Source organism: Microtus pennsylvanicus, chromosome 1 (genome assembly GCF_037038515.1).
Source record: "Microtus pennsylvanicus isolate mMicPen1 chromosome 1, mMicPen1.hap1, whole genome shotgun sequence".
NCBI lineage: Eukaryota > Metazoa > Chordata > Mammalia > Rodentia > Cricetidae > Microtus > Microtus pennsylvanicus.
Genome location: NC_134579.1, coordinates 174,349,806 through 174,370,706, shown reverse-complemented (window position 1 = coordinate 174,370,706; position 20,901 = coordinate 174,349,806). Strand labels below are relative to the sequence as shown.

General features: G+C 38.9%; 1 protein-coding gene and 1 pseudogene across 2 annotated transcripts in view; one reads left to right on the top strand and one right to left on the bottom strand.

Annotated features, from left to right (window-relative positions):
* The window catches only part of LOC142833851 (amine sulfotransferase-like), a 150,385-nt gene extending 130,831 nt beyond the window's left edge, over positions 1-19,554 (bottom strand). For both annotated transcript variants that reach the window (XR_012907458.1, XM_075945698.1), the window contains exon 1: positions 19,496-19,554. The gene's annotated coding sequence lies outside the window, so the exon portion shown is untranslated. The remainder of the gene's footprint in view (positions 1-19,495) is intronic.
* LOC142860719 (ubiquitin-conjugating enzyme E2 variant 2 pseudogene) lies at positions 11,615-13,571 on the top strand (annotated as a pseudogene).
* Positions 19,555-20,901: the final 1,347 nt, after the last annotated feature.

The following is a 20,901-nucleotide window of genomic DNA, read 5'->3' as shown; positions in this document are numbered from 1 at the left end:
AGGGAGAGATCAAGATGATGACTCACTCACCAAGTGGAGTTTCTGTAGTAAAAACAGGTTAAGAGGCTTGCAAAATTAATTTTACTTCCTGATATGCAAATCAAAAATCAGATAAAGAAAGATAAGAGAGGAAAAGATGGATTTGTTTCATCTGACCACAATTGGCTACAAGCCAAAGGTCCTCAAAGACGACAACTCACTTACTTTACAAATGGAAAAAAAAAAATATCTAGTCTTCTATATCCTGGCACAGAAATTTCAGTTATAACTGCTAGCCATTGGCCTTCTAAGTGGCCAAAGACAGAGACTAAGACACATCTACAGGGAATTGGTCATACCTGAAATCCTGATCAAAGTAGTAATGAGCTGCAATGGAAGAATGGAGACTGCCATGAAAGACCTTTCCAGCCATATATTTTTCTTCATTAACCAGTAAATTTATGGGGGCGAGATATTATGACCAGAATGGGGGTATATTTACATTCTTCCAGCAAGCTGTTACAAATCAAATGTTTCAATAAGGGTTATTACCTAATCAAGGTCTAGGCAAGGAAAATGAGGGAAGGATTGATCCTATCATACCGGACAGTAGACCTCCTAGGGCAAGATCAGGTATTTTTTTTTAGGAGAGTTCACTGAAAAACCTGCACTCAATGCAGATCTAGACCAGGATTTACAGAAACAGGTCAAGACTTGTAACCTAGTCCAAATTAGGCCTAAGACAGCAAACTCCAAGGAAGCAGAGCAAAGTCCAAGAGTGTTGAGCTACCTCCAGGATCATAGAGTAATCAACGGTGTAGTTAGAACTGTGGCACTAGCTCTACCATAAGGAACAACCATCTCAGTTTTAGATTTATGGACACCTAGAAGTTTAATCAACAAAATCTCCAATAGCCCCAACCACACCTATTAAAGGAAAAGATGAGTAGAAAAGGTAAGAACACATACAACACCACAAAGATCAACACCAGTAAAACCTAAAGACCCTACAACAGCAAGACATGAACAACCAACTAAAGATGAAGCAGAAGAAAATGACCTAAAAATAACTTCAGGAGAATGCTTGAAACAATGAAAGAGGAAATGAGACATTCCCTCCATGAAATGGAGGAAAAGACAAACAAAAAGTGGAAGATATCAGCAAATCCCATAAAAAATACCAAGAGGAGGCGGAGCGGCGGCGCCAGACGCACAGAGGCGGAGCGGCGGCGCCAGATGCACAGAGGCAGAGCGGCGGCGCCAGACGCGGCGGAGTAACACCACATTCAGGAAGAGGCTTTGGGAGACCAGCGCGGCAGCAGACGCAAGCGGCAGGGTCAGGCATGCAATAAGGAGAGCAGATCGCCCTACTACAATCAAATCAAAGAGGTAGGCCTTTGGTTGGCCAGGTCACTGGCAAACGGGGAGCCTGGTCCTGTCCTGAAGACCCTTCGGAGGGGTGAGAGGGTTCTTGGCCGGCGGCAGGAACCAGGAAACAGAGCGAGGGCATTTTGTAAGCGGAGCCCTGGGCCAGCAGGGAAACCTGATCCGGTTTTTATAAGACCCATTAGATAGGATTAATAGGAGGAGAAGGGCAGACGCCAAGGCAAGAACTCACCCAATAATCTGAAAAACAACATGAAAACACCAGAACCCAAGGATCTTACAACAGAAGTATTTGAACAACCTAAAACAGAAGAAGTGGAAAAAATTGACTTTATGAACGCAATAGAGTCCCTTAAACAACATGTAAAAAATGCCCTTATAGAAATGGATGAGAAGTATAACAAAAAGTTTGAAGAAATGAGTAAATATGTACATGATACCCTGGGAAACCAAGATAAAACGATCAAACAGGTAATGGAAACAGTTCAAGAATTGAAAACTGAAATGAAGGCAAGGAAGAAAATACAAACTGAGGACCAGCCGGATATGAAAAATCTAGGTCAACGAGCAGAGTCTACAGAAACAAGCATAATCAATAGAATACAAGAGATAGAAGAAAGAATCTCAGATGCTGAGGACACCATAGAGAAAATAAACGAACAGATCAAAGTAAACAGCAAAGCCAACAAATTCTCAACACAAAACATTCAGGAAATATGGGACACAATAAAAAAACCAAACTTAAGAATAATAGGAATAGAAGAAGGAGAAGAGTCACAGCTCAAAGGCCCAGAAAATATATTCAACAAAATTATGGAAGAAAACTTTCCCAACTTAAAGAAAGATATTCATTTAAATATTCAAGAAGCATACAGAACACCAAACAGACTGGATCAAAGAAAAACATCTCCTCGCCATATAATAATCAAAACACAAAATATACAGGTTAAAGAAAGAATATTAAGAGCTGCAAAGGAAAAAGGGCAAGTTACTTATAAAGGTAAACCGATCAGACTTACACCTGACTTCTCTATGGAAACTATGAAAGCCAGAAGGTCCTGGATAGATGTACTGCAGAAGCTAAGAGAACATGGATGCAAACCCAAACTATTATACCCAGCCAAGCTATCGTTCATTATCAATGGAGAAAACAAGACATTCCAGGATAAGAATAAATTTAAACAATACGTAGCCACAAATCCAGCTCTACAGAAAGTAATAGAAGGAAAATCACAACCCAAGGAATCCAACACTGCCAACACTGCCTATAATAACCCAGGCATCTAGTGACCCTTCACCAGCACATCTCAAAGAAGGGAGACACACAATCTCTACTACCAAAAGCAATAAGAATAACCTGAGTAAACAACCACTGGTCATTAATATCACTTAATATTAATGGGCTCAATTCACCTATAAAAAGGCACAGGCTAAAAGACTGGATATGAAAACAGGATCCAACATGCTGCTGTTTGCAAGAAACACATCTCAACCACAAAGACAGGCACCTACTCAGAGTAAAGGGTTGGGAAAAGGTGTTTCAAGCAAATGGTCCTAAGAAAAAAGCAGGTGTGGCCATATTAATTTCTAACAAAACTGACTTCAAACTAAAATCAATCAGAAGAGACCGAGATGGTCACTTTATACTCATAACAGGAACAATTCGTCAGGATGACGTCTCAATTCTGAATATCTACGCCCCCAATATAAAAGCACCTACTTATGTAAAAGAAATATTACTAGAACTCAAAGCAGACATCAAATCACACACACTAGTAGTAGGAGACTTCAACACACCTCTCTCTACAAGGGACAGGTCAATCAGACAGAAACCTAATAGAGAATTAAGAGAATTATTGGAGGTAATGAAGCAAATGGACTTAACAGACATCTATAGAACATTCCACCCAAATAGGAAAGAATATACCTTCTTCTCTGCAGCCCATGGAACCTTCTCAAAAATTGACCACATACTTGGAAACAAAGGAAACCTCCACAGATACAAAAAAATATCAGTGTCCACCTGTGTCCTATCTGATCACCACGGATTAAAGTTAGAAGGCAACAACAATGCTACCCACAGAAAGCCGACAAACTCATGAAAACTGAACAGTCAACTACTGAACCACACCTGGGTCAAGGAAGAAATTAAGAAAGAAATGAAAGTCTTCCTTGAATTTAATGAAAATAAAGTGACAACATACTCAAACCTATGGGACACAATGAAAGCAGTGCTAAGAGGAAAGTTCATAGCACTAAGTGCCCACTTAAAGAAAATGGAGAATGCATACATTGGGGACTTAACAACACACCTGAAAGCTCTAGAAAAAAAAGAAGCAGAAGCGCCCAGGAGAAGTAGAAGACTGGAAATAATAAAACTGAGGACTGAAATCAACAAAATAGAAACACAGAAAACAGTCCAAAGAATCAATGAAACAAAAAGCTGGTTCTTGGAGAAAGTCAACAAGATCGACAAACCCCTATCCAAACTAATTAAACGACAGAGAGAGAGCACACAAATAAATAAGATCATAAATGAAAAGGGGGACATAACCACAGACAGAGAGGAAATTCAGAGAATCATTAGATCTTACTACAAAAGCCTGTATAACACAAAATTGGAAAATATAAAAGAAATGGACACTTTTTTAGATAAATACCATATACCAAAGTTAAACCAGGACCAGGCGAACAATCTAAACAGACCTGTTAGTCACAAAGAATTAGAAGAGGTTATCAAAAACCTCCCTACAAAAAAAGCCCAGGACCAGATGGTTTCAATGCGGAATTCTACCAGAACTTCCAAGAAGAGCTAATACCTATACTCCATAATGTATTCCACAATATAGAAACAGAAGGGTCATTACCAAACTCCTTCTATGAAGCTACAGTTACTTTGATACCAAAACCACACAAAGACTCAACCAGGAAAGAGAATTACAGGCCAATCTCACTCATGAACATCAATGCAAAAATCCTCAACAAAATACTGGCAAACCGAATCCAAGAACACATTAGAAAAATTATCCATTATGATCAAGTAGGCTTCATCCCAGAGATTCAGGGCTGGTTCAACATACGAAAATCTATCAATGTAATCCACCATATAAATAAACTGAAAGAAAAAAAATCATATGATCATTTCATTAGATGCTGAAAAAGCATTGGACAAAATTCAACACCCCTTTATGATAAAGGTCTTGGAGAGAATAGGGATACAAGGATCCTACCTAAATATAAAAAAAGCTATTTACAGCAAGCCAACAGCTAACATTAAATTGAACGGAGAAAAACTCAAAGCCATCCCACTAAAATCAGGAACACGACAAGGATGTCCACTCTCTCCATACCTCTTCAATATAGTGCTTGAAGTTCTAGCAATAGCAATAAGACAACATAAGGAGATCAAGTGGATTTGTATTGGAAAGGAAGAAGTTAAGCTTTCGTTATTTGCAGATGATATGATAGTATACATAAGTGACCCCAAAAATTCTACCAAAGAACTCCTACAGCTGATAAACACCTTTAGTAATGTGGCAGGATACAAGATCAACTCCAAAAAATCAGTTGCCTTCCTTTACACTAAGGATAAGGAAGCAGAGAGGGAAATCAGAGAAGCATCAACTTTCACGATAGCCACAAATAGCATAAAATATCTAGGGGTAACCCTGACCAAGGAAGTGAAAGACCTATTCGACAAGAACTATAAGTCTTTGAAGAAAGAAATTGAAGAAGACACCAGAAAATGGAAGGACCTCCCTTGCTCTTGGATTGGGAGGATCAACATAGTAAAAATGGCAATTCTACCAAAAGCAATCTATAGATTCAATGCAATCCCCATCAAAATCCCATCAAAATTCTTCACAGATCTGGAGAAGACAATAATCAACTTTATATGGAGGAACAAAAAACCCAGGATAGCCAGAACAATCTTATACAATAAAGGATTGCCTGGAGGCATTACCATCCCTGACTTCAAACTCTATTATACAGCTACAGTATTGAAAACAGCCTGGTATTGGCATAAAAACAGAGAAGTCGACCAATGGAATCGAATAGAAGACCCTGACTTTAACCCACAAACCTATGAGCACCTGATTTTTGATAAAGGAGCTAAAAGTATACAATGGAAAAAAGACAGCATTTTCAACAAATTGTGCTGGCAAAACTGGATGTCAATCTGTTAAAGAATGAAAATAGATCCATATCTATCACCATGCACAAATTCAAGTCCAAATGGATTAAAGACCTCAATATCAGTCCGAACACACTGAACCGGATAGAAGAGGAAGTGGGAAGTATTCTACAGCACATGGGAACAGGAGACCACTTCCTACGTATAACCCCAGCAGCACAAACACTAAGGGCATCATTGAATAAATGGGACCTCCTGAGGCTGAGAAGCTTCTGTAAAGCAAAGGACACTGTCACTAAGACAAAAAGGCAACCCACTTACTGGGAGAAGATTTTCACCAACCCCACAACTGACAAAGGTCTGATCTCCAAAATATATAAAGAAATCAAGAAACTAGACCGTAAAAGGCTAATCAATCCAATTATAAAATGGGGCACTGAACTGAACAGAGAATTCTCAACAGAAGAACTTCAAATGGCCAAAAGACACTTAAGGTCATGCTCAACTTCCCTAGCGATCAGGGAAATGCAAATCAAGACAACTTTAAGATACCATCTTACACCTGTCAGAATGGCTAAAATAAAAAACACCAATGATAGCCTTTGTTGGAGAGGTTGTGGAGAAAGGGGGACACTCACCCATTGCTGGTGGGAATGCAAACTTGTGCAACCACTTTGGAAAGCAGTGTTTCGGTTTCTCAGGAAATTCGGAATCAACTTACCCCTGGATCCAGCAATACCACTCTTGGGAATATACCCAAGAGAGGCCCTATCATACAACAAAAGTATATGTTCAACTATGTTCATGGCAGCATTTTTTGTAATAGCCAGAACCTGGAAACAACCTAGATGCCCTTCAACGGAAGAATGGATGAAGAAAGTATGGAATATATACATATTAGAGTATTACTCAGCAGTAAAAAACAAGGACTTCTTGAATTTTGCATACAAATGGATGGAAATAGAAAACACTATCCTGAGTGAGGTAAGCCAGACCCAAAAAGAGGAACATGGGATGTACTCACTCATATTTGGTTTCTAGCCATAAATAAAGGACAATGAGCTTATAATGCATGTTCATAGAGAAGCTAAGTAAGAAGGTGAACCCAAAGACAAACACATAGTCATCCTCATGAATATTAACCTTCATCAGGTGATGAAAAAAGACAGAGACAGAGGAGCATGGGACAGAAATCTCAAGGTCCAAATCAGGAGCAGAAGGAGACGGAGCACGAGCAAGGACCTCAGGACCGCGAGGGGTGCACCACACACTGAGACAATGGGGATGTTCTATCGGGAACTCACCAAGGCCAGCTGGCCTGGGTCTGAAAAAGCATGGGATAAATCCGGACTAGCTGAACATAGAGGACAATGAGGAATACTGAGAACTCAGGAACAATCGCAGTGGGTTTTTGATCCTACTACACGTACTGGCTTTGGGGGAGCCTAGGCAGTTTGGATGCTCACCTTTGGAGACCTGGATAGAGGTGGGCGGTCCTTGGGCTTCCCACAGGTCAGGGAACCCTGATTGCTCTTCGAGCAGATGAGGGAGGGTGACTTGATCGGGGGAGGGGGAGGGAAATGGGAGGCGGATGAGGGGTGTAGGCAGAAATCCTTAATAAATAAATAAATAAATAAAAATAAAAATATACCAAGAAAAAAACAATCAAACATATGAAAGATACTATTCAAGACTTGAAAATTGAAATAGAGACAATAAAGAAAACAGAAGCTGAGGGAATTAAAGAAACAGAAATCATGAGAAAATGATCTGGAACCACAAATGCAAGCATGAATAGCAGAATACAGGAGATGGAAGAGAGAATCTCAAGCACTAAAGATACAATAAAGGAAATAGACTTGTCAGTTAAAGAAAACATTAAATCTAACAAAAGCTTAACCCAAATATCCAGGTTCAGTTGTATGGAAAAATGATGTGCCTGTATGGGTAAATCAGTGACCTCAGACAGAAGAAAAACTACAAGCTGCCCAACAGTTAGTGCAGAAACAGCTGAATAAGTCATTAAAAAGAAATCAGGAAAGTGGAGCTTGATTCAGGATTTAAAGGAGGTTAATGCAACCATGAAGCCAATGGCAGCATTGCAACAAGCCAATGGCAACATTGCCTCCTGCTACAATAATAACAAAAGGCACCCATAAAAATATTTTATACTTGGGACTGGAAAAAGGCAACCTACTGACTGGGAGAAGATCTTCACCAGCCCCGCAACAGACAAAGGTCTGATCTCCAAAATATATAGAGAACTCAAGAAACTAGACTTTAAAATGCTAATTAACCCAATTAAATGGGGCACTGAACTGAACAGAGAATTCTCAACAGAAGAACTTCAAATGGCCAAAAGACACTTAAGGTCATGCTCAACCTCCTTAGCGATCAAGGAAATACAAATCAAAACAACTTTGAGATAGCATCTTACACCAGTCAGAATGGCTAAAATCAAAAACACCAATGATAGCCTTTGCTGGAGAGTTTGTGGAGGAAGGGGTACACTCATCCATTGCTGGTGGGAATGCAAACTTGTGCAACCACTTTGGAAATCAGTGTGGCGGTTTCTCAGGAATTTCAGGATCAACCTACCCCTGGACACAGCAATGCCACTCTTGGGAATATACCCAATAAAAGCCAGATCATATGACAAGGGCATTTGTTCAACTATGTTCATAGCAACATTATTTGTAATAGCCAGAACCTGGAAACAACCTAGATGTCCTTCAATGGAAGAATGGATGAAGAAAGTGTGGAATATATACACATTAGAGTACTACTCAGCGGTAAAAAACAATGACTTCTCGAATTTTGTATGCAAATGGATGGAAATAGAAAACACTATCCTGAGTGAGGTAATCCAGACCCAAAAAGATGAAAATGGGATGTACTCACTTATAATTGAGTTCTAGCCACAAATAAAGGTCAGTGAGTCTATAATATGATATCCTTTTTTTTATTTTTTTATTTTTATTTTTTTAACCTTTTTTTAATTGAGAAAATGAGAAAAAACAAGTTTCCACCTCCTCCCAGCCTCCAATTTCCCTCCCCCTCCTCCCCCCCTTCACCCCCTCCCCCCTTCCTTCTCCCCCTCCCCCCACTCCTTTCCCCCTCCCTTTCCAGTCCAAAGAGCTGTCAGGGTTCCCTGCCCTGTGGTAAGTCCTAGGTCCTCCCCCCTCCGTCCATATCTAGGAAGGTGGACATCCAAACTGGGTGGCTCCCACAAAGCCAGCACATTACGTAGGATCAAAACCCCTTGCCATTGTCCTTGGCGTCTCATCAGCCCTCATTGTTCGCCATGTTCAGAGAGTCCAGTTTTATCCCATGCTTTTTCAGTCACAGTCCAGCTGGCCTTGGTGAGCTCCCAATACATCAGCTCCGCTGTCTCAGTGGGTGGGTGCACCCCTCGTGGTCCCGACTTCTTTGCTTTTGTTCTCCCTCCTTCTGCTCCTCATTGGGACCTTGGGAGCTCAGTCCAGTGGTCCAGTGTGTGTCTCTGTTTCTATTTCCATCCATCACCAGATGAAGGTTCTATGATGATATGCAAGATATTCGTCAGTATTGCTATAGGATAGGGTCATTTCAGGTTGCCTATCCCCAGCTGCCCAAGGAATTAACTGGGGACCTCGGCTTGGGCACCTGGGAGCCATTCTAGGTTCAAATCTCTTGCCAACCCTAAGGTGGCTCCCTTAACTAAGAATTGTGCTTCTGTGCTCCCCTATCCAACCTTCCTTTATCCCAATCCTCCTTTTTCTCCAAGTTCCCCCATCCTCCCCTTCTCCCTTTTCTCTCCCCAACTCCCCTTACCCCCATCCCACCCCACCCGCAAGATCTCAATTTTCTCTCCGGCAGCTTTGTCTACTTCCCATAGCCAAGAGGATAGCTATATGTTTTTCCTTTGGTTTACCTTCTTACTTAGCTTCTTTAGGATTACCAATTGTAGGCTCCGTGTCCCTTATTTATGGCTAGAAACCAATTATGAGTGAGTACATCCCATTTTCATCTTTTTCCTAAAGAAGCTAAATAAGAAGGTGAACCCAAAGAAAAACATATAGCTATCCTCCTGGGTATGGGAAGTAGACAAGACTGCAGAGCAAAAAATTGGGATCTTGGGGGTGGAGTGGGAGGGGGGTAAGGGGAGATGGGGAGAGAAAGTGAGAAGGGGAGGATGGGGGAACTTGGGGAAAAAGGAGGATTGGGATAAAGGAAGGTTGGATAGGGGAGCAGGGAAGCACATATCTTAATTAAGGGAGCCATCTTAGGGTTGGCAAGAGACGTGGACCTAGAGTGGCTCCCAGGTGCCCAGGGCGATGTCCCCAGTTAGTTCCTGGGGCAGCTGAGAATAGGGAACCTGAAATGACCCTATCCTATAGCCATACTGATGAATATCTTGCATATCACCATAGAACCTTCATCTGGCGATGGATGGAGATAGAGACAGAGACCCACACTGGAGCAATGGACTGAGCTCCCAAGGTCCCAATGAGGAGCAGAAGGAGGGAGAACATGAGCAAAGAAGTCAGGACCACATGGGGTGCACCCACCCACGGAGACAGTGGAGCTGATCTATTGGGAGCTCACCAAGGCCAGCTGGACTGTGACTGAAAAAGCATGGGATAAAACCGGACTCTCTGAATATGGCGGACAATGAGGGCTGCTGAGAAGCCAAGGACAATGGCACTGGGTCTTGATCCTACTTCATGTTCTGGCTTTGTGGGAGCCTTACCAGTTTGGATGTTCACCTTCCTTGACCAGGATGGAGGGGGGAGGACTTTGGACTTTCCACAGGGCAGGGAACCCTGACTGCTCTTCAGACTGGAGAGGGAGGGGTAAAGGAGTGCAGTGAGGGGGAGAGGAGTGGGAGGAGGGGGAGGGAAATGGGAGGCTGGGAGGAGGCGGAAATTTTTTTCTTCAATAAAAAAATAATAATAAAACATATTTTATACTTAAAAGATTGTTTATAAACCATACATTTAGCACCACAAGACTGCAAAAGATTTGCTTTTGGTATCTACTCAGTTAATTTAGGAGAGCCAATGAAGAGATATCAATGGAGTGTCTTACTTTAGCAAACAGTGCCACCTATGCCAGAAGTTTGTAGCTCAGTCTATACAAAATGTTAGACATACATGTTCACAGATTTATATTGTCCATTATATGGATGACAACCTGCTTGCTCGTAGAGACGAAGGAGTTTTACTTGAGACATATGAACTACTACAACAGAGCCTTAGTCATGCAGGCTTAGTTATTAATCCAGAGAAAGTGCAGACGCACCCACCTTTCCAGCATTTAGGTCATATTTTTATCCCCAAAAATAAGACTCAAACAGCAGAAATTAAGAAGGATAGTTTAAATACACTAAATGACTTTCAAAAGTTGTTAGGAAATATCCAATGGCTGAGACCTTATCTATGGTATTTTATGGGAGATCTCGAGCCTCTAAGTGAAATCCTAAAAGAGAATAGTAATCAAATTTCAGCAGACAGCTTTCAGAATCTTCCAGAACAGAACAACAGGTACATTATATTGATTATAGCCAAACATGCCAGGCATGCATTTTACCCACAAAACTAGCTCCTACAATGGTTTTAGGGCAAAACAAGCCACTCTTATGGATGCACCTTCCTGTATCACAACTAAATCTTCATTTTGAAGCAGTAGTATGCTTAGCACAGAAAAGCAGAATAGAATCTAGGAAATATTTTGGCAAGGAAATGATTGTAATCAATGTTCCTTACACTAAGCAATACATTGAGTGGTTATTTCAAAATATTAATTCTTGGGCAATTGCATTTGCTCAATTTCAATGTCAGATTAATAATCATTTCCCAACAGACCATTGCTGCAGTTTCCCCAACTACATTCATTCATTTTTCCTAAAATGGTAGCAAAAGATCCTACAAAGGATGCTTTGTTAATTTTCACTGGTGGCTCTTCTAATGGGATGGTTGCTTATATGATTAATGGTAAAGGACATGCACTGCAGACAGAACCAGCATCAGCTCAAATAGTCAAGCTGTGAACTGTGGCTTTAGTGTTTCAAAATTTTGCAAGTGAAGTGTTTAATTTATACACTAACAGTCATTACATTTAAAATGCTTTTCGATGGTAGAAACTGTCTCTTATATCGGGACTAGCAATAAACATGTTAGGACGCTGTTCTACCAGATTCAAGAGGCCATACAACAAAGAAACTGCTCTTTCCTGGCCTGCTTACCTGGACAAGTAAGACCCACAGAGAAATGACTGCTGAACTTACGTAAAGGTGACCCAGTCTGCAGGGGTTCCTGCTTCATGAAGAAAGAGACTGACAAACCGCCAATATATGTGGAACACTCTTTGGAATTTCCTCATTCATGGAAAAGTTTGCTGGATACTATGTGTCTGAAGGCTGAAGATGGATGCCCCAATGATACATAAGAACTTTGCGTGACTGTCCAGGCAGCACACACATAACTATCATTTTTAAGATAGCAGATTGACTATTGCTTAAGGAAGGTCAAGACTGCAATAGTAGAGGTGACAGGGTGGAGAAGGGGGCTGTTATGACTGGCTGTCAGAGCTACTTGTCATTCTGGTACATTCTTGGGTGACACAGCATCTTGTGGCCTTTGCACTTCTTGTGGTCCTTTTCTGGCTCACTGCTCCCATTATCCATCCCTTTCCTTCTTACAGTCTTTATTCACTTGTTACTATATTAAGCCTTTCCAGACTGCACTTATTTAAAACTGCAAGTGTGTGTGTGTGTTCTAAACACACATATGTCAACTCAGAGACTGCAAATGTATATATATAGTAAGAAATGTGTATAGATATGACATATTAACTGATATTTATACTTTGACTAGGTCACAGTTGAACAATTGTTGGAATTGAAGAGAGGAAAACCCGGACATTGTGTTTACTAACATTTTTTCCTGGATGTCCTTCCCAAGAAATGCAGACTCTTAAAGGAAGACATAGAGGCTGGTAGTGTCAGGCAGCTATGGAAATCTGTGGGAAATCTTAAACATAAGCAGTACCAGATAGTAGCAGTAGAGAGTGTTCTTTCACCAGGGGAGGAAGTTATAAGTATCTCAGTATCAGGTGAAGTTGCTTAAAATATTTAGTTAAGTAACAGGAGAAGAGGGCAGTCATCACAGGAGTTAAAGTTCCTCAGAATTTTTACTTGTTGGAAGAACTTGAAGAAGGACAGAAAGGAGTAGGTGATTGTATGGTTAGCTGGGGCCTTGAACATGATGAAGACATGACACTTACAAGGTGGACAGGCATGATTATTGGGCCACCAAGGACAACTATGAAAACAGAATATATAGTCTGGAGGTAGAATGTGGATCTAAATACCCAGAAGATCCTCCATCCGTTATATTTGTAACAAAAATTAATATGAATGGGATCAATAATTCCAGTGGAATGGTGGATGCACAAAGCATACCAGTATTAGCAAAATGGCAAAATTCCTATAGCATTAAAGTTGTCCTCCAAAAGCTGAGACGTCTAACGATGTCAAAAGAAAATATGAAGCTTCCACAACCACCAGAAGGATAAATGTCCAACAGCTGATTTTAGTGGATCTCAAACTTGTCTTAAATCAACAACCTTCTACTCATGTTAATGTCTTGATTAAATATCACCATGCAAAATACCCACACATTAAGTAAAAGAATTCCAGCTTGTAAACATGACCTGGACAGTTGTAAGAATATATTAAATATATGTACACATATTATGTTTTCAGGTAACAAGAGAAGTGCAGCACAATTTTTCTTTCTCTTCTTAAAGCACTGTCATTTAAACATGAGACTGAAGTATTCAAAATGGAATTCAGGTTTTCAAGAGAAAAGCACAGCAAATGAGTGTCAGATGGCAAGGGAAACCTTTGTCTTTCTGAACAATAAAGTCTCAAGACAAAGGAGCAGAAATGGCATGCTTTATCCATTGTCCTTAGACTACAGTGAACTGTTTACAGTAGCAGGTATAATGCGTAGTCACAGTTGTGTTAACTCGAAGCGGTGCAGGTGTGGGTGCTGACTACTAAAGCATCATAAATAGCTTCAGGATTGTTTTGATACTTGTATTTATAATAGAAAGATGTTTGAGGTATTGATGAATCTCTGTTAAAAGCTGTTCCCATTTGTTCCATGTAACAGACATGGTAAATATTTGTTTACAGTCTTTGTTTAATAAAACATGCTTAGAGGTTTTAAGTGAAGCAATGAAAAAAAAATATTTAGTTAAAATCAGCTGTTCTCATAGTCTCCTCACAACTCATTCTATTTCATGAAATGGCAAATATATTTGGCTTGCTATCACTGGATTTCTGAAATGGACATTTTTAAATTTAGGTAGTACTTAAATGCCTTTCAGTAGCATAACTCATTTTCATAAAATATTTAAATTTTTAGTTTTAAATTTTGATGTCAGTAACAATAATGTGGTTAAAAAACTAGCTGTAACTAACTCAGGTGGTCTTAGTGTTTAGTACATTGGATTTGAGAGCGATATCTTATCCTTTGGCCTTCTGAGTATACTCAGTTCTAGAACAACTCTTGGTTTATCATTTACAGTTAAGTGATGAGCTCCAAATTACTGACGAATTTCTGGGCATTAGAAAACCTCCACTGAGGTTGTAAGTTTCAGTAGCATTGTAGCATACTAAGCCTAGACAATGCATGGGATCCCAGAATCTTAAGATTTTATTTTTTAATTTCTAATTGCATGTATTTGTGTGTGTCTAAGTGTAGATTGCACATGGAGTGCAACACTCATGGAAGCCAGAAGAGGCCATAGATGCCATGGAGCTTCAGTAGCAGACGGTTGTGCGCTGCTGGATGTGGGTCCTGGGAAATTCATTTGGGTCTCCTGCAAGAGCACTATGTCCTCCTAACCATCGAGCACATCTGAAGCCCTGGTGTGGGAATTCTATGAGAAAACTAAAAAGAGTACTTATTGAGAACTTCATATTTGTTTCCCTCTAAAGACGAGAAAGAATACTCAAGAGGGACATAAGAAAGAACAGATTCAAGGAAAAGGACTCATTTCAAACAGAAGCTGGCTAATCTCAGATACTTAACGGGAAATAAAAAGATAGAGGTTATTTGCTAGGTTACTCAATTTAAGTATGCTCTAAAAGATTACTTTGCAATGTATTTAATCCCTAATTATTTTAAATTTATTTTTAACTTATTTTTAATCCTTTTTAACTTATATTTACTCCTATTACTAGTTTGGCCATATAAATGTACAATTCATTTTAATTCTTGTTATGGGTTCCGATGCTTGCTTTGCAGTGCACAGTAACTTTTGAGAGTACAGTGGTAATCAGGTATTGACTGGGCTCCAGGTGAACAACATGTTAACTGACCTTTATGTTTCCAGTTTTAGAAAGTGAGTCACTGTTTCTGTTAGAATACTAAACATGTCTTTTCTGCTCTATACCTTTGACTTTGTTCCATTGGGATTGGAAGGGGTGGTTTGTTAGATCATAGCTGTGCATTTAAAAATTACAGCTCTCCTAAGGTCTTTACATATATCAATGTATATAGCATCGCTGTAAAGTAGATGGTTATTGTTCCCATGTTTCAAATGAGGATGCTTACAGTGAGTAGTGAAATCAGACCGGCAGTGTAGCAGTTCATCCAACTCTTGGCCTTGTGTAGCCTCTTGAAGTAATGTGACTGATTCTCTACAGCCCTAGTTCTCATACTTTATAAGAAGTTTTACTAAATTTTTAAAGATTTCATATGTGTATACTATGAGTTCTGATTATTGTCACAACCTTCACCTTTTCTGATTCCCCGCACACACCTATCAACCCACTTTTAATATTTTTTTCTTTTGGAACTGGGACAGGTCTTCTTAGAGTGCATCCCTGCCTGACCATTATATACTCATTATTTAGACCAGACTAGCGTCAGAAATCACAGATTTCGGCCTGCCTTTGCTTCTCCATGCTGAGTTTACAGGTGTGCACCACTATATACTCCCTTATTAAAACTTTTAAATTTTGATTATTTTTTATTTTAATTTGTGTATGTGTAGGCATTGTTGTTTCTCACCTTTTACCATACGAATCCCAGAGCTTAAATTCAATTCTCTGGGTTTGGTAGGTATGGCCTTTAATAACTGAGCCATTCTACCTGCCTTGTTGCAATATTTTGATAATAATTTACCTATTATTCACAAGCAAAGTTTGGCATTCAAAACTTTTTTTATTCTTGAAACTGTCTTATGATTGCCGTAAGATATTTTTACTGTGAATATATTTAGAATAACTTATTTATTTACGACCTGTCAAGATGTTTAAGCTCTTGACAGATTAAAGAATAAATACCTTCTAATTAGTGTTAGTTAAGAAATAATTAGATGTATACAAAACAGCCATTAGTCATAAAATCAATTAAAAAGAAAAGGAAAACTTTTTTAAAAGATCTCATTTTTATATTTGTGTGTGTTTGTGTGTGCCTGCAAGCAAACCACATGAGTGTTACACCAGAACATGATGTCAGAAGGCATCAGATGATAGCTTTAGCGCGCCTATATCTAGCGTCTTGGGTGATTGTGAGCCACCCAGTATATTTTGGGAACTGAGCTGACATATTTTGTAAGAACCGCGTTACGAAACACTGAGCCATTTTGCTAGCTAACCTATTTTCACTTTTTTTTTAACCTTTGAAACAAGGTTTCACGTGGCCCATGGTGGTCTTGAGTTCACTGTGTAGCCTAGGTTAACTATGAACTCCTCATTCTCTTACCTCAATCTCATGTATTACTGAGGAATTAATATTGTGCCTAGCTTCTTTTCACATCTTCATAATAGTTACTAATTTATCTCACTACATTCTTAGTTTTTATTTGGTTATTCCAGTACTCTGAATTTTATGTAACCTAATTTGTTTAGTTTAGCTTAGTTTAATATGCTTTTGTTTGTAAACCAAATTTGGAAGCAGCACAAACAAGTTTCCTTTTTTCTTTTAATATAATTAACTCTATGAAAATTTTTATATATGTATACAATGTATTTTGACCATGTTTTCCTCCTCTATTCCCCTTAACTCCTCCCAGATCCTTTACCATCATGTTCTCATCATGTGCTTTATTTATTTTTTTCCATAACCCTCAGAGTCCAGTTTTTGTCTTATATATGTCTGGATATAAGACCAGCCACTGGAGCATGGTTAACTTACCAAGAGACATACCCTTAAAGAAACTGACTCTCACTCATCCAAAAGTCAGACACAGTAGTCCTAGGCCAGGAGTGGTACAGCTGAATACTAACTTATAATAAACAAGGGTTTTGTTGTTGTTGTTGTTGTTTTTGCTTTTGAGACAGGGTCCTATTCTACAGTTTTGGCTGTCCTGGAATTCAGTATGTACCCTACTCTGGCCTCGAACTCACAGAGATCCACCTGCTTTTGCCTCCTGAGTGGTGGGATTATTTGCACATACCTCTGTCTTTCTTTTCATTTCTTCTTTGGCCCCCTGGTGCTCCTCAAACCCCTCCCATCTATATTATTGTGAGTCAGCATTTTTACATTTGACTGAGTCCATCGTAGAATAACATTTTGTTTCACTCTATTTTGGCTTCATCTAGAATTTTCTTTATGACTTGACTTGAAAATATGTATTAGTAATTTTTTTTAAGTTTTAGATCATAATTTTCCATTAGGACATTTCATTGTTATCTTGAAAAATATCCAAGTTTTGTTTTCTACATTGAAATGATGATAAGAAAAAGGTTTGACAAAATGGCTCAGTTGTCAAAGATACTTGCTGCCAAGGCTAAAAATCTCTGACTTCAAGGAACACCTGTTACAGAGAGAACTGAACACTATACACACACACACACACACACACACACACACATGCATGCACAGATAAAACAATAAATAAAATAAAAAACAATAAATGTATTTTTTAAAAATTGATAACAGTATATGTAATTAATTTCTAGGTTATAATAGCTTGTTTTCCTCTTGATTCTTTTTAAGGCCAGGAAACAGGCTTCTCAAGTGTTTACAGCGGAGAAGATTTTTGAATAAAATATATCAGTGACATTGCATTTATCCATTTTCTGATATTGAACTCTGATTCAGTTGAAGAATTTGATTTCACTTAAGTCCTAGGTATAACATTTAAGTTATAAGTGCCTGTTAAATTATACTTCTTAGTACTTTCTTGTCTGTAATTAGTTGAATAAAACAACTTGTTTGCATTGTTGATTTTGAATTCTTGACCATGTCTCAAACTTGTTTTATAGTTTACAAGCTAATGGATTAGGCCATAACTTGTATGAGTTACTCTACATACTTAACACCTATTAATACATTTAAATTTAAAGCAATTGTTTTAGGCAAGCACTATTATTAACCCCATGTACCCAGATGCCTGAGAAATTGGTGATTATTACAACAAAGAGCCCACGGAAGTTCACTGTATTTTCCACTGTTGTGTCAATAAAGGAGGAAGATTTCTTTTGCTTCAATATTTCAGTGATGTGTGGGCTTACTCTGTGGTGAGACAACACCATGGCTGTAGTCTGTTTGGTGCTAGAGCAGAGCCACTACCTCACTGTAGCCAGAAAGCAGAGTTGAGGCAAAAAGAGGCCAGGAACAAGCTATACCCTCTATGACATACATCTCCAATAAGGATATTGGATAATCTGCAAATGACTGATCCACTGACAAGGTCAGACTCCTTCTGATCCAATTAACTCAATAACTCCATCTAACAGTTGACTCCACACTTTGAACACATGAGGTGGTGTTTTAGGGGATGAATTTTCAGTTATCATGAAAAGAGTACCTCCTCAATGTGTAGTGAGCACCTTAATATATACAAGCTTCAAAACCAAGCATTTTCTTATTAAATATTTCCACTAACCCTCCATCTCTGACAAAATCCTGTGTAAAGTGGCCTGTAGGAGGAATGTTAGATTGTAGTCAGACAACTCTTGTATGTGTGTGTACATGAGAATCTTCTTATTTTTCCCAATAAAAAAAAGAATTGTTGAAAGACTTAGAAATTCACAGAAACTGTGAATAACTTGGAAAAATGTCTTAGAACCAAATCAATTATAAGCTACAGTATGGTGTCAATTATTAAAGCAGGAACAATCAAGTTAGAATTGTAGAATGCTGAAATTTCAGATTACAAAGAGAACACATCTGCTTGGCGTAGAACAAAAGTCCCCAAAGGGAATAGATACTACTGAGCAATTAAAAAGGTGCTTATTTAAAAAACAAAACAAAAACCTGTGTGAAATTTTCTAACATGAATTTCAGTCCTCCAGTCTCCCAAAGAGTCTCCGTGTTTAATCTGTATTTAATAGTAAAGCCACATGCTCTAACCTTTACATGTGTTTTGTGACCTACCTTAATACACTTACTTGCTTGTTTTGTAAAATTCTTCCTGTAGAAAAGCCAGAAAAATCCTTAGTAAATGTATATTGTTGATGAGGTCTTGGTCATATCAAGGACCAATGCTTCAGCCTCATAGAAATGGCAAAACCTTTCTTGGTGTAGCTCAGATGGGCATCTAAGCCTGCCCTGGGAATGGGTGTAAATAATTGCAGTGAGTATAGAAAATAACACCTGTAGCTTTCCAGATGACCTTCTCCCACACCTCATATTTATGGTCTGAATACTGACACCCTGCAAAGACTTCTATGCCTACCAAGATTAGTCAAACCTGCCTCTTTGTTCAGGTGTGTATAACAACACTGTCTCCTGCTCTGACCGTATTCAAAATATTTGCCTCACTGTTCAAGTGTGTACAATAAAGACACTGAGATTCTGTGTTGCTGATGTTTCTCCATCAGAGAGCCCAGTTTCCCTTATTCCAGTTTTTCTGTGTGTCTGTGTGTTTGTCTTTTCTTTTTTCCCTCACCCCTATCATATCAACCCACATAGCCCTGGCACCAGCCTTCCACACTATCCAGCCTTGGTTGCCTCTGCAGGTCACCAATCACCCCTCTTCCCAACATACCTTTTACTGGAAGTTGTATTCACCTTAAAATTCCTCCCAAAATGCTGCCCCTACTGCTGGGTACCCTTCTGATGTAGGAAGTCCTTCTGTATATGTGTTGCTTTTATTGGTTAATGAATAATGAATCTGTTCTAGGCCTGGGATAGGGCAGAATAGAGCTACACAGGAAAAACTAAACCGAAAGCTGAGATAAAGAAGGCAGAATCAAGTACGTAGCTCCAGAACCTTTCCAGTAAGACACAGTCACATGGCAATATTTTAAAGTTATCTTGTCTTCAAAATTTGGCTCTGAGGATATGTTGCTTTGTAGAAAGTTCTTTTGTTTCCACAGAGAATGAGAACCTACGGATTCCTTCCAGGTTAATTTTTTGATGGACCAAGAACTCTGAAAGGTAGCCATGAACATGCCCCAAAATACTTTGACCCAGAAGAAACAGGAAGCAGTTTGGAGAGACCTACAACCCAATTCCCAAATATTGTTTATAAATATTTGTTTAAACACAAAGTAGGATATGATATTGATGTGAATACTTTGCGTTTGTATGGATCTTTAATTATTGAAACAAAATTAAGGTCAATTTTGTTATTCTGTGTATATGTATTTCTGCTCTTGATTACCATTTTGTGTTTATTCAGCTCATTTAAAAATGTAATGTGTAACTAAGAAATAAAGGTTAACAGATAGTCATCTATCATAGTCAATGTTGCAGTGATGTTAGTTAGGTTTTCTAGATAGAGAAAGATATATTCAGTAAGATAGGTATTATTAAAATCTTTCACAGACTAATAGAATATGGCATTTAAACATTTTAAAAACTTAGGACCTTTTATGACAGTGAGACACATATGCTGCTGGCAGCACCAAGTTACTTCAAGAGAATGACGGGAACCACAGAAGCTCCTTATGATATTAGTTAGCCATTTGGGTATGAAACTGCTCTTGACTAGACTGCTTAATGCTATGCCGTATGATGGACATACAGGACCCCAGGAAATGATTGCTGAACTTGTTTAAAGGTGAGATGATCCTTCGGGGTTCATGTTTCGTGAAAGAGTCTGCTACACATTCTACAGGACACAGAAAAAACGTGACTGAAAAACTGTCAATATGAAGGAACTGTCTTTGAAATGTCCTGCTTCATGAAAAAGTCTGCCACATACCAAGGAGCAATAGGCTGAAGATGGGTGTCCACAATGTTACAAAAGAACTTTGGATGACTGTCCAGGCAGTGAGATATCTCTGTCAATTCTAAAGTTTTAGAAGTTGCTTACACTGCACTTTCTGTTTACCTAGGTAATATTATATCCTTCTGGGGTCTTTGATGGAAAATAGATAGTTATAGTTTTTCTTAAAAGATAAAGTAAACATAAACATTGTAACTGTAATTCTTGCTTGATACCTGCTT